Below are 14,460 nucleotides of genomic sequence, written 5' to 3' on the forward strand. Positions count from 1 at the left end.
TTCTACATGTGCATTACAGAGCTGTTGTCTTTCAATTACAATTATAGCCACTATTATCTTCAACGTCTCTTTACTCTTGAATTATTGACGTGAACAAACTTAAATTTCCAAAATCGACAACCAGTTTAGTATATTTCACTGACAAAGCATCCATGTACATACATCACATCCTAACAGTGCAACACTCCCAAGCACCAACACATCTCAAAAGGCACTTTGAAGTAAATTATAATGCCGTATAGTCCCATATCGCTGTGGTCACCAGTCAAATCAGAACTCCGTTAGAGAGCATGCGCATTCGAAAGTTGGGCAATACACTACCATTCAGGATTGTGCTCATCTCGGAAAGCACGATTATTTGAATAACAGATGTGCATCGGAACACCTGACACTCATAAGAGTGAATTTCGTTGCGTGTCGGTATACTTTATCACTGCTTGCTTCGGCCTTTAATAGGATATCACAAATTTGTCAGCGACAGGGATTTTTATTACAACATCAGTTGTTCGATTTTTATATTACATTACAATTGACCTTGGATGTTACAATTGTCTGATTATTACAGATCTTTGCTCATTTTGGATCGGATCGAATTGGATCACGTGTGGAATCCACAAATATTGAAGAAAATTGTGTTGAGGAGTTTTGTTTGTCATAGTTCTGTGAGTATTTTGTTCTTTGTGAATGCCCGCTCGTAAGGTGGATTATAATTTGAAGACACTAATTCAGTTATTCGCTGAAACGATTTTTGTATTTTTTTTAAAGTATATGTGTGCAAGATCGAAGCAGATCTCATGACTGAGGGTATAACTTCACATTGAATTCAAATTCAATTTCAAGTTAATTCGATTCAATTTTATTTGTTTTTCTTCTCACATAACAAAAATATTTTATACAGAGACAAGCAATTACATTTTGAGGTACATGAGATGTGGATGCAATCAAGAACGCTGGGCGTGTGGCTGATAGCACCCAAAGTTACACACAAATATTGCAATAGAAAAAACATAGATGTCAAAGAATACTATTTAAATTGAATATGATATTTGTAAAGAAAAAACATTTAGTCTATGTTTGAAGAGTTTGTGCGACCACTTCACCCAAATGCAAGTGAATGAGAAGCTTCATATTCATTGGGTACCGGTACATGTTAAATAACACGCATCTTCAAGCTAATGCTGATATTTTCAAGTCTCTGAATTACGTTGCTCCATCTTACTTATCTTAACTTATTGGTACATATCCACCCCAACACACACTCTTCATTCATTTGACAAATTATATCTCGCATCAATTACTAAAACCAAATTATCAACATTATGACTCTGTGTTTTACTTATGCATACTATTAAATTCATTGTGTAGTATAAAATATGTAGTTTGAGTTTTGTTAATCCGCATATACCATAAAAACTCGATAGTTAGCATATGTGATTACTATCGAGCGCATGAAATTGTACCAAAGTCCGGTGCTTTGAGAAATGTGCAGGTTTACTTTTTCGTATATAACTACGTGTATCGATAATATGCTCAAAATCCTTTACACTTATGTGGATGGGGCACTTCATGTTTGCATGTTTTAAAAGCGCTCGATAGTAAGCAGATATGCTAACTATCGATTTATAAATGTATATTATCATTATTATTGTTATTATTTATCCACACTTCCATTTTCTTTGTTTATGGCAATTATATTAATGTAAACACAACACCTTTATTTTAAAAATTTATCGACATATCCTTCATTTTTATTAAGCCTTTCTAAAAAAATAATATAGCCGCGCTGTGCATCATTTTTACTTCAGTAAAAAAGTGAGTCGAGTAAAGCATTACATTATATCGTTACTATTCCGACAGAGAGGCGAATAACATTTTGCTATATACCGTCCCCATCTAAGACGTAATACATCAGGCGATTCGCCAAACGCGAGTAGCGACGAGTTTTTGTATTTTATATATCACGTCAAGAGAGGGCGACATTTCTTATTTTCTCTAGTGAAAAGTTTATCTTGCATTGAAGACGGTTTATACTTGGATATGCCGTGATCACAACAACATGATGGAATGTTCGGGTTTTCTTATTCCTTTTGGCTGCATTTTTTTCAGTATGTAGTTTTAGATGATTTACACACTCCCAAGCATTAATTATATTAATTTCTGCAGAGGTTTATGTCTATGCGTCCGTGTATATTTTGCCTGTGCGCACATACGTTACACGTGTGTACTAGAATGTATACACCTATCCTTGTACGCTTACAGGTGCATTCATATATCCTGTGTTTTACGATGTTATACCGTAACATTGTCAGGCAATAGTTAAAATATTGTACGCATTGCAAGTTAACATCTGAATCATCTTCAATTAACTCAATGTAGTCATAATTCAAAAGTTGTGCATCACACGGTGTTGTTATTCACCGTAAGCTAAGCTTATAGAAAGTGCAATAAGTACGTGTTTGACATTGAACTGTCGATCACTTCAAGCTATCAATACTACAATCAAATGACAATGCAGTCTTAATTCAAAAGTTGTGCATCACAGGTCTTTGCTCTTTGCTTTAACCTAAGCTGAAAGTGCAATATAAGTACTTGTTTGACATTGAACTGTCGATCACTTAAAGCTATCAACACTACAATCAATGACAATATGGTAACGTTATCTGACAATTGGATCCATTGCGTTTGGTCAAGAATAGATCCACGTAGTATTAATTCTTGACATACTGTTTGAGTATATATCCGTAAAACAAATAATATCGATTTATGGTTCAGCTGCTTCTGATCTGAATATCCTTTAAATACTCTAATGCGTATTGAGTTGCAAGCCTGTAAACGTGGTTACACGCTACAAGTATCCAATTAACAAATTACAACAATTGACATTTAAGGCATACATCATATTGATATATTTAGCAAAAATCTTTTAAATGTCATGGCATTTTTAAGATAATACTATATCCTCGTCCTGGCAAGCGTGTTCGTTGAAATGGGGGCTAATTTACATTGCCATATTGAAAGTTACCTAACACTTTTGAGGATAATTGAAACGATGCAATAAAATGGGGCGCAAAATAAGACCATCAAACCTATATACAAAATATGTGAGGGGTGATACCAGTAGCTTTTTCTGTACCTTCTAATACGTTATAGGTTAAAACCAAGTGTAAAGTCATCGTTAACCTTTAATAACAAGCTTGCTAAAACTTTAATAGTGTTTGTTATTGTGCCATAATCAAAAGCTAAAAATAATACAAAGCTTTATTATCTTTCGTGATGTTCTGCTGTTAACGGGATTTAAGTCAACGACTCTATCAATGGTTAACACCTTATGATAAATTATTCGTTTTGCCTAAATATAATAGACAGAGAAACTTTACTCTCGTCGGATCTAAGCTTTTCAATTCAGAATCTACCTTTCAATTATTAATTAATGCAATTACATTTGAAACACGTTTAAGCTTCATCATGCCCAGTGGTGTTAATCAAATTTAACTAACACCGCAAACATGTCCATGTTGAACGGTGTAGTAACTGACTGATACTTAGTTTTTTAAGTGATGCAGAGGAGGCAAAACTAAAGAGTGATATTCATCGTATCGAACACATGAGATCAGTAAATCCAACGCAGGTTGCAATGTAGTTTGATCTCAGCGTTGCATTCTTGATAATGCCTGCCCATTAGCCTCCTTGAAGAATGGTGAACACAGTTGGAGGGCGATTCAAAAGGCTTTACCTATACCGAACATCGCTCTCCTATCTGCCATTCTTCAATACAGCTAATTGTGTTGCATTTATAATCTTGAGCCACTCGACGACAGCGATTTGTGTCACAAAGGACATCTAAAGGAAATAAATTTATATCTTTTGCTTTAAGGAAGCACGTTTACCATTGAGCGATTGCCATTTATCGGGTTTGTTGCTTCACAGCATCCATATGTCACTCAATATATAAGATGTGTTTTGATAGATGCTCAGTGACGGCACGTTAGGGCACTTCGATGTGTCTGCGCTGAACTGAATAACAATTACCTTTGACGATATTTCTTTATTGCTGGAGACCAGAAGCGGATGTAAGAGTTTAATAATGATGATATTTCTTTATTACATGTACCTTAAAAAGAGTTATATTTTTTTTTATTCAATCATCTTTATTAACCGAAAGAAGAAAAACCTATAACCCCAAGATTAACTGAGATCCATACCGATCTCAAGCAAGGGTAAACACAATTACAAACAATTAGGAATACATCAAGGTGGGAAGAAAACAGTTAAATGACTTCTTGGCCATTCCATTTTGGCTCATGACGGACTAGGTTATTTGATCTTTCAATACCTTGAATTGTTTTTGTTATGTTAAGTTGTTTTGTTGCCGGTATCGATCAAGCCTCTAGAGCCGACTTCGGCAGCAATTAACAAGCAATCATACCTGGCGCCGATAATGCCGGAAACACGAGAAACGTGCCGATCATGTTTGATACAATATGGGCTTTACCTATGTTAGGCTCAAATGGCACCAACAATGATAATGACTCGCTTGTCTATAGGCCAAAATAAAACAATGTCTGGATTTTGGGATGTGGCATTTATGTTGGGCGGTATTGTACCACCACCAATGTTGTCATTTTAAATGTCGACATATACTTCTAGATTGCAATGCTTAAACGATTCAGCCTCTTTGAATGTGGATAGAAATATACGAATAACATTATAATGTCTCGACAGTTATCTATCTATCATATTTGGACAATTATTGAGTATGTGTACCTTTACCTTTACATAATGGACAAGTGTCGAATAGCCTTTGACCCCAGCGTTTTAAATTTGTAAAGGAAGGTAGGTTATCAAATGGAGGTGTCAATAGCGGATTTTAACACGCCTTTGGATAAAGAATATATCAATGATTTCCAGGTTAAATAGGTTTCACATTTTTTCCAACATTTTGGGATATCACCTGGCTCAAGAGTGCCTCAACCACAGATTTCCAATATTTATCAGTTTCAACCTTCAGATTTGTTTTTAACCTGGGGTTTGATTATGCCTCATTTGGTACTTTCGGAGTTTCTGATAGCAAGGAAATGGATACTTATTTTGACATTCTTTAGTAATGGGAATTTACGAACCCAGGTAGATTAAAGTTGGAGCTTTAAAGATCCAGAGCTAGGTTTGTTATTTGATTTGCACTGGGTTTTTTTCTCAACGTTTATGTGCACTGGCCTACTCTGGGGAAAGATTAAAATTTGTTCAAAGATCGTTTCTCTTCATCTATCTTTTTCTCTTGACCTAGTACCATAATATATATTATGTGCTCTATATGATTATTTTAGATTAAAGTCAGTGCTTTGCTTAAATAGCCTGAACTTGCAATGAAACTGTCGACGTGGTATGATTTGCATATAAGATATACCACAATATCAATAAATAAAACGATTCCATCCTGGGATTCACTACTTAAATTACATGAAAGCTAAAGTGACCGTAGGTAAGCCAAAGTAGCCGTACTTATATATTATTTAAAGATACTTTAAGGCACTTTCGGTGAACTAAACCAGTTTGTTCTGGTAACGCCAATAGACGATTTGCAACAGGATAATATTAATGAAAACGAAAACACGGAGACAGGTGATAAACTTTGCTCGTTTATCTCGTATTTGTTTTTATATATAGCATATGTCAACCACAGTTGCTAGATTTATATAGTGCTTGTAATTTAACTACCCGTGGTTCTGTCTGTGTCACCGAAACAACAAGTTAAAACAGTATTGTACACGTTTCTAACAGTATATCTTTGGTTTTTATTATAACAAATAACTCACGGGCACAGAAAATAAAAGAAGCACGGTTTTCATATGAGTTGTGATGTTAGTTTCATTTTGTACTGTCAGTAACTTACTCGGATGCAAATACAAGCACTTGAAATTGCAGTGGCAGACACGTCACTCAGAATATGTCGGCAGTAGGTGACGGAATGATGTATCTAGGTCTTAGGTAAATCGATAGTAACTGGGTTCTTAATTAAAATCTGCTTTTTAGTTGATACAGGGTCCTAGTATCCATAAAAAAACACATCAAGGCCAAAGGGCCGGCAGGCCCGAGGCCGGAGACTCCTATATGACGACTAAACAGTCCAAGTGGATTCCAATATAAAAGGGCCCTGCAGGACAAGAAAGCCTAGTGACCTTTACACCATAGAATATATATTCTACTTTTTTATAGTTTTACCCCATAAATTCCCTCATTCTTCAAGCCCTGCCCTCTATCGGGGCTAATTCATAGTTTAAGCTTGTTGGATGTATCCATATTTCGCGGTTAGTATTTCTTTGTAGCCCTGCGGGGCAATCTAGTTGGATATCCCTATTTAGCGGTTAGTGTGGTATTTTTTACGCCACCCACAGCCAGTCCCATACTTAACTTTGGTTTTACCTTATAAAATTATATATTCTATGGTCTCAAAAAATGTCCTCACATAATTATATAGATTTACCTCTGTAAATCTCAGGCTCAAAAAGTGTGTGGCAAATGCGTGTCGGCGCGGTCAGTGCACAGCGCTAGTTTGTTTTCGCCCTTCTGGTTGCCATTTGCTTGGCTATGGGTTTGCTCTTCGCCATGGTTTGTTTTTTTGCTTTTCATGTGTTTTCCATGGTTTCTCACGTTTTGCTTGTAATTAGATTTTGAATGTGCCGCCTGCTCTGTGAGCTTTGTGTGGCGTTCTCTGTATTTTGTATTTAATTGCAGTTATCTAATAAAATACTTGAAATATATATTGACCATATCCCTGTATCGAAGACAACTTGAGCAAGCTATCTGCTGCACTCGACAGTCAGATAACATACTATGTCAGTCCAGCAATATACCACAGTTCGTTGATGGAGATAATGATAATCTATTACTTCTTTGAGTCGACAAGACAATCAAGCACGATTGGCACTCACTACTGCCTTTGCCGTATTGTATTCTCTCCATCGCACAAGAACCGCGAACCAAAGTTTGAAGAGTTTCCTGTTATAACTCTAGTCTGCTGCCTTTTGTTTAATTATTCCCCAGGCCTTAAATATAATATTACAGCATATTACATTATTTCTATAAAAATATCTCATTACCTCAATCACTCACATGTGTACATGGTGACTGTAATAGTGTTTACACCGACCAGATTTGTAGCTGAACCAAAACGCCTCAGGTGCAATACTTACAATAGGACTAGACTAAGGTGGCGGCATGTAGGCGTCTATCGCCTGATAACGACTTTGATGCCAGAGAAACCGCAGAGCGGAATGTTTGACTGACAGCCAATAGAGGATGTGCATATGGCGTATCATACCGTAAATATGGCGGACTACTCAAATGCATTCAACAAAAGCATGATTGCAATCTACCGCGATAGTTCGTCTCACGCACATAACAAATGCACTACGATCAAATAGGTTGATGACAGCATTTGATTGAATGGACTGCACTGCGTCATGATTACGGTGAAGGACACCGGTTCAAATCCTTTGTTTGGAGCCAATCAATAATTTCACGCACAACCTCTAATGCACCCAAATAAATTTGTCTTTCAGTTTGAGCCATTCAGGAAAGTACGTGCTTAGAGCTCGTCGCCAGACAGTTTGTTTAGTGACGAAGGAGCACGCAGCGTCTGGGAACAAAACCACATATGCCACTCATATACCTATGTCATTCCTCTTGTGTGTCAGCGTTATTTGTTTCAATATTGAGGCCATGCTTCACTCCGACACGCCTCAATCTGTATAGTCCTATTGTTTTTCTAAATTATTTGACTATAGTTGACTCTATGACGTTCAAAACATGTTAGTATAATCCTCTAATGATAATAAGCCTCAATTATGTAACCAGTTTCTATATGTGATGAAAACCATTACAATGACGCCAAACTGTGAAGCATATTGATTTAAAACTATTATCCCTGTAGGGATAATAGTTTTATAAACATGGATTTGCATGATTGTTTATGTGTAACTGATTTTATTTTGATTCAACAATAGGTTTAAACGTGTTTAGAACATGACGAAGACAGAATATGTGTTGACATGCATTCACAATTTATTGCATGCGACAGGTTGCGTGTTTAATTAACCTACAAATCCAGTTCACCTTGTAAATAAAAAAGACACGCTGTGACCTTTGAACTTTGTGTTAACAAGCTTAGCGTGTTTGTGTTGTTTCTTTGTTTACTTATGTTCCTTTTTTATTTTTGATGAGAATAAGTCAAGTTTTCTGTTGTGCTACATCTTTCATTCATCTAAATTCTTCAAAAAAGTTTGGAAACTTTCCAAAACAGCTATATATCAGAAATATTTGCATGAAAGTTCATCTGTGTTGGTATAAATCATGATTTTGATTTAAACTTTTGATCCAAACACAAGGAAATTTCCTTGTGTTTGGATCAAAAGTTTAAATCATATTGTTTCATATCAATACAAATATTGTTCTTTCCTGTAAAAAATAACACCACATTTGTGATCATTTACTTATTTCATGGTTAAGTAATTGAAAGACAAGGAGGTCTCCAAATCTGTAATTGTCTGCGTTATTTGCATCAGTAAACATGAGTAAGGAATATCACACTCTTTCATTAAAAACGGGTTCGAAGTGCTGTCAGCCTGATGTACCGGTCTTCTGCAGCCCTTGTTTTTTTTCTTGGGTGGCCACTTCTAGGTCTGTATTTGACATCTCCGGTATGACAAAACTTGGCTTTTAGCTTAGAGACCATACTGCGGGAAACTCATAACGTTGCCGCAACTTGATTCTGAGGTATGCCAGCCTCAAGCTGACCAATAGCTCGAGCCTTATCCATATCTGATAATCGAACCATGATTTGAACTTTCTTGCAAATAACCACCATGACCACTATGAAGAAGTGGCCAACAAGAGAGACTGACTTGCGTTGATCCATTTGAATCCACCTGTAACTTTCAATCCCATCCTAGCACTTTTCACTCAAAATGATATACGGCAAACAAAATTTTTTCATTCTATTTCATTTATTCATTAACCCACTCATTCATTCAGTCATTCAAAGCAATGAGATGAGAGCAGACGATCGTCATTTTGGCATAAATTCTTTGAGACCTCTCTGTCTTTCAAAGAAAGTTACTCACCAGTGGAATAAGTTATCGTCATAAATGAGGTGTCATTGTTGACAGGATAGAACAATCTTTTCACTGATATGAAACAATATGAAGACAGAATTACAAATTCTGATATAATACAACCGTTTTTGAAAGTTTCCAAACTTTTTGAGGAGTTAATTTTTCTGTTTTTTTGTTAACGTAAAGGATACTTTACCCTTTCGTCATCATTTTCAATTTGGCGTTATGACGTCAGCGGATTTTCTCGAATTTCTCGGGATTTTTTTCTCACAATGTATCAATATTATTTACATTCAAGGGTAAATACACTCTCGTTTCCCCCTAAAATGGAGTACAACAACATCGTTATCATCGCCATCAAATTAGACTTCCAAAACAAACGCTTGTCCTGAAAGGTTTCGGCAAGACATCTAACATATTCAAATTTAGAAGCAGCGTAAAGTGACAAGTTAAAAGGTTTATTTTCGCCAAAATGCATCCTCTTGGTCTCTTGATTCTTTGTTGACACCGTCGATGATGTTGATAAAGGACATATTACGATCAAGAACCAATTTGTTTCTAAATGTTTTGTTGCGTTACTTAGATGACAAACGTTAAACAGATGATATTCCAATATTGCTCAAATGTTACAATACCACGATCAACCCTTGCAAAAATACAGTCGTATAGGCCTAATAATTAAGTGCATCCGCTTGCGCAACAAGAAGTGAATGGTGCTCTTTAATATCGTCTTGCCTGCAAACAAATGAGCTTATATTGAGATACTTTAAAAAGGCTCAAAGCGTATTGGGTTCTATAATGATCTTACTACAGAAGTGCAATCATAATCGCATTAAAATACATGCGCTTAAGGTAACATCTGCCTTGTACCTAATAATAACAAATATATGTTTTAACATACCGTACTCTACCTATGCTAGAGGTTTGACAGAGCAATCTACAATTATGCTTTACGTATTGTATTGTTGTAAAATGTTGTACCGTCAAAATTTGTAGTAACCACTAGGCTCTCATCGAAATAAATGCTACTTCCAAGCCTAATTCCAAGTTATTGTGAAGTTTCAAGGCATTTGGATATTGTTTGTTATTTTCTAGAAGCAATTTTGATATGAATAAATTCTCATGAGAGTGTTATGCATTAAAAACACATCCAGGCATATAAAATTGCGTATTAAATCATCATGGTGCCTGCTTGGGTTACAATAATTGAACACTTCTGAATTGCCTGCTAGACCTAAACACGTTATAGTAATATACCGAAAATACTCCCGGGCAAACTAGCGACATTGGGGATGTTAAACATTGCTCTAAACAGAAGCAGGAAATGTCTTAGGAATACATTTGTGTCTGTTTGATAGTGCAAAGTATCTTGTAATAGACATCAATATCTTAAAATGTCTGAGATGTTAAATTTGATATAGGATTTCCTGTTGGGGGAAGTAACCGGAACTATGATCTAATTTTCTTTTTCATGATTCGTCGTGTCTGATAATCGGTACAAACAGTGTCGGGAGAATGAGAGTTTATAAGTGCAATGCCGGAACTTATTTTGTCCCTTATTTTTCACTCTATCCTTATGTTTATTTATTTTTTCTCATTCCAGCATCTGCCTGATGTCAAAAATTCGCGCGCTTCGCGCGTAATTGTACCGTAAACTTATTCTGTGGCCAAAAGGTGCTGGATTTACTATACTTTAAGAGGCTCATTCTCCGATAAAGCGTCCAAGTTTGGTCTCGGTAATTGCAAAATTCCAACCACGAAGAATTCATGAAAATCATTCAGAATCGTAAACTTTAATAGTTTCAGAGCACAAAACAATGCATGGGTGATTTTTCAACAATACTTCATTTTTGAGCAATATTACTTGTACGCATTGGTAGTAACGTATCAGTGGTAACGTATCTGTGAAGCCCTTTCACACTTTTGTCTTAAGGTGGCTGTGTACTCTCAGACATGCATGTAGTAAAAGTGCAATAACTTTGTAATTATTCGCGTAAAACATATAATAGTATACATTTTTATGAAGGCAAGACATCAATAAATCTTAATATAAATACAGATTTGGGGTAAAAACAACAATTTTGAAGAAAATCACAAAAAAGTGAGTTTTTGGCAATATTTTTTAGGTACATCATAACAAAAAACACTCTTTCCAAAATATTTTATTTTGTTTTAGCTCAATCTTGAGGCTCCATTCCAAAAACGGTTTTTTTTTTTTTTTTTTATTTTGGCCTTATTTTTTGAGATATTGACCATATAAGGCATCAAAATGAACTTTTTAAAATTCAAAAACGCCTATTTGCACAAAATGATGCCCAAAATCGGAAATAGACCAAAATATAAAAAATGAGAAAACCGTTTCTTGAGTCGATCATGCTTTTTACGATGATCATATTTGCTTACCTATAGATGCTGTATTTATTGAGTTATCGTGTACCTAAATCGTCATTTTACCGAGAAAATGAACATTGAAATAATGGCCGTTGAAGTTTAAAGTGGTCACATTTTGCACTTTCATCGAATCTCACAGGAGAATGCGACAGTTTTCGTTTTTGTAACTTATATTACGTCAACATCGGGTAAATCCACAGCCCCTTGAGAAGTTTGAGCGAAATCCATTCATAACTTGATATTTAAATCGGGGAAAGAACTTGAAAAACCCACATTTTATCAGCTAAAACGGAGCCATTTGACCACTAGGTTTTTGTGAAATCAGTGCTTCCGTGGTGTTTCCATAAGATGCGCCTCGCATGCAGATAAGCGTCGCGTATGCGTCGCGTATTTGTGCGTTAACAAATTGCGCGATACGCAACGCGATGAGTTGTTGCGCGCGTGTACCTTGCTGGTACAACAAAGATTTTCTTTCCTTTCCTTTCAATTTCAAACACGAGTGGAATAGTGAAATAAAATCCTTAAAATATTGCAGTTGGAGTTTACAAATCTGGATTTTCATTCCTTGTATTTATAAAAAACATAACAAGGTACAAACATATCATAAAAACTCAATTTTGAGAAAGAAACAATGGCTAGAGTACACAGCCGCGTTAATCGTGCAAGTGTAAAAACTTACCGACTTAATACTCATACTTGATCAGTCATCACCCAATGTACTAAAGTCTGGTATGGTATTTGGCTTCATTTATCACAGCGTTTTTTCCTTGGTGGTAGAATTTAGGTAACGTATCTGTGACGACATGAACGTAACGTCAGGATTTTTTGCCATTAATAGACCTGATTTGTTTTACTTTGAAACCATTGTGTTATGTACCACATATATAATATAACTATGGAGCCTGCTTGATCCATCACACATGAAAACATTCATATAGCTAGTTATTTTGACAGATTGCTATCCATTAGAAATATGGTAACGTATCTGTGAACAATATTGGCGACATAGTCTCAAAGCCCTGTTGGAAAAATTTAATAACCTGCGTTGTGGTGTTTTATACTTTATAATTAGGGCATGATACCAGCTAATGAAAAGTACCTATAATCCATAATTATGCGCGCATGTATAGCGAACAGGGACACATTATACGGAACGCACCTTGGCTGGCGACATGGAGGAAAACAATGGATATGTATAATCAGCTTTATTGTTTTATACTTTCTAGGCATGTTACAACCTCTAGCCCCACACACTTTAGAAAGCAACTCCTAAGTATCAGTTATATTAATAAAAGTCATTTCTTTCTGACGAAACAAGTCTGAATACGACTTGTAACTATGGGCGACAGAGATTTGGCTTTTTGGACACTTTATCGGAGAATGTGCCAAGAATTTTTTCCAACTCCATCCCCCCCCCCATGTCAAAAAGAAATCTACGCCACTGATCATCATGCTCAGATTGTACTGCCTCTTTCTGAGACAAGAACTTACTGTGTTTCCTTTGGTGATTGAGATTTTCAGCTTTTCTGCCTATGCTCCCGGATTGTCGATTAATTTACAAGATCCAAAACAACTTGTGAATTTTTCAAGAAGCTCACGAAGAGTCGCCTTTTTCAAGATGCTCATCAGCGATATCTTATGAGCTAATGAGCACAGTCGAACATTTGTTTCTTATGTTATGTACAAGTGGGCTGCGATGTAAATAATGAATCTAAAAATGCACCGTATATTGCTTAATGTTCACTGAGCATTCAAATTTTACGTTGCATAATTTAACAAAAAAGACGAGGTATAGCAAACCTGAAAATACGCCGATAGTCTTACCAGATATCCGCAGAAAGCGCGATTAAATTACAGTTCCAAGAAGTAAGACATATATTTATAATGTTTAATTTTGGCCCTGCAGCTAAATTCATAAATTGATCCCTACAAAGGAAGGTATTGAAATATGTACAGACATACCCAATTTAATTTTATTAATGTAAATAAAACCTCATGACGTCATTGGAAATTGGACACTGTTGTGAGTGTTAAGAGTGTTTAACTGGTCACTATCATGCATTAGTTCGCACTTGTAATCGATGATATTACATGTATTACTGCACACATCGCTGCCAGAAATTGACTACGTACTTAAGGTACAGGGTGTCCCTGAAAGAACTGTATCGTCGGAAATGTAATTGTTTAGGTATTCAACGCCACAACTAAATAACTGGCGTGGCTGAAGTAAATATCAGCTATCATATACTTTTGAATTTTGACAATTAACCACACCGTTTCGAAATATAAGAATGTTACATATTTTCAAACCTTTACACGGATTGAAATATCAACCAATGGTTTGTATTCGTAGTGCTAATCACTGCGCATCATCGGTTCACGAGGCGTCTATTGTCATTGCTCCGTTGAACGGATTGAAAATGAGCTAGTTTCGCAAAAACTTCATTTATTTTAAAAACGGAGCGGTCAATTGTCAAAATTCAAAAATGTGTGATATTTGATATATTCCTCAACCCCTTTGGTTATTTAGTTATGTTTGGTTTATGCCTTAAAATACCAAAAAAATCAGTTCAACGATACACTTCTTTCAGGGACACCCAGTATGTGTCCAAATCAGTGCTGCAGCTGGCAGTGCTTTTACACATAAAAAAAATCAAAAGTGGCCCAGCTCGTTTTCTGGACGATTTAGTTAATTGAGCATAGCGTTTGGGCCCGAACTAGTAATGGAAATATGTAAACTTTCCATCAGCCAAGACGTTACTGATTCCAATTATAACATAACATTGTTGCCATGATCTCGTTTATTTTTTTCTAAAAAGCAATATGACCCAATATCGCAGAACAAAGGGCACTCACGTGATGTGTTTTACATAATCTCAGTACACAATTTTGAATAATGAGCAATAAAGTAAATTATCTTTATGTATCATTCAAAGAAAGAACACAGAAAAAAACAAGG

At 35.8% G+C, this 14,460-nt stretch overlaps 1 protein-coding gene across 1 annotated transcript in view; it reads left to right on the forward strand.

Moving 5' to 3' along the window:
• The first annotated feature begins 376 nt into the window (after nt 1-376).
• Nucleotides 377-14,460, forward strand: part of LOC140140029 (uncharacterized) — a 169,679-nt gene continuing 155,595 nt past the window's right edge. Inside the window, exon 1 of the mRNA XM_072161840.1 lies at nt 377-662. The gene's annotated coding sequence lies outside the window, so the exon portion shown is untranslated. The remainder of the gene's footprint in view (nt 663-14,460) is intronic.

Source organism: Amphiura filiformis, chromosome 18 (assembly GCF_039555335.1).
Source record: "Amphiura filiformis chromosome 18, Afil_fr2py, whole genome shotgun sequence".
Classification (NCBI taxonomy): Eukaryota; Metazoa; Echinodermata; class Ophiuroidea; order Amphilepidida; family Amphiuridae; genus Amphiura; species Amphiura filiformis.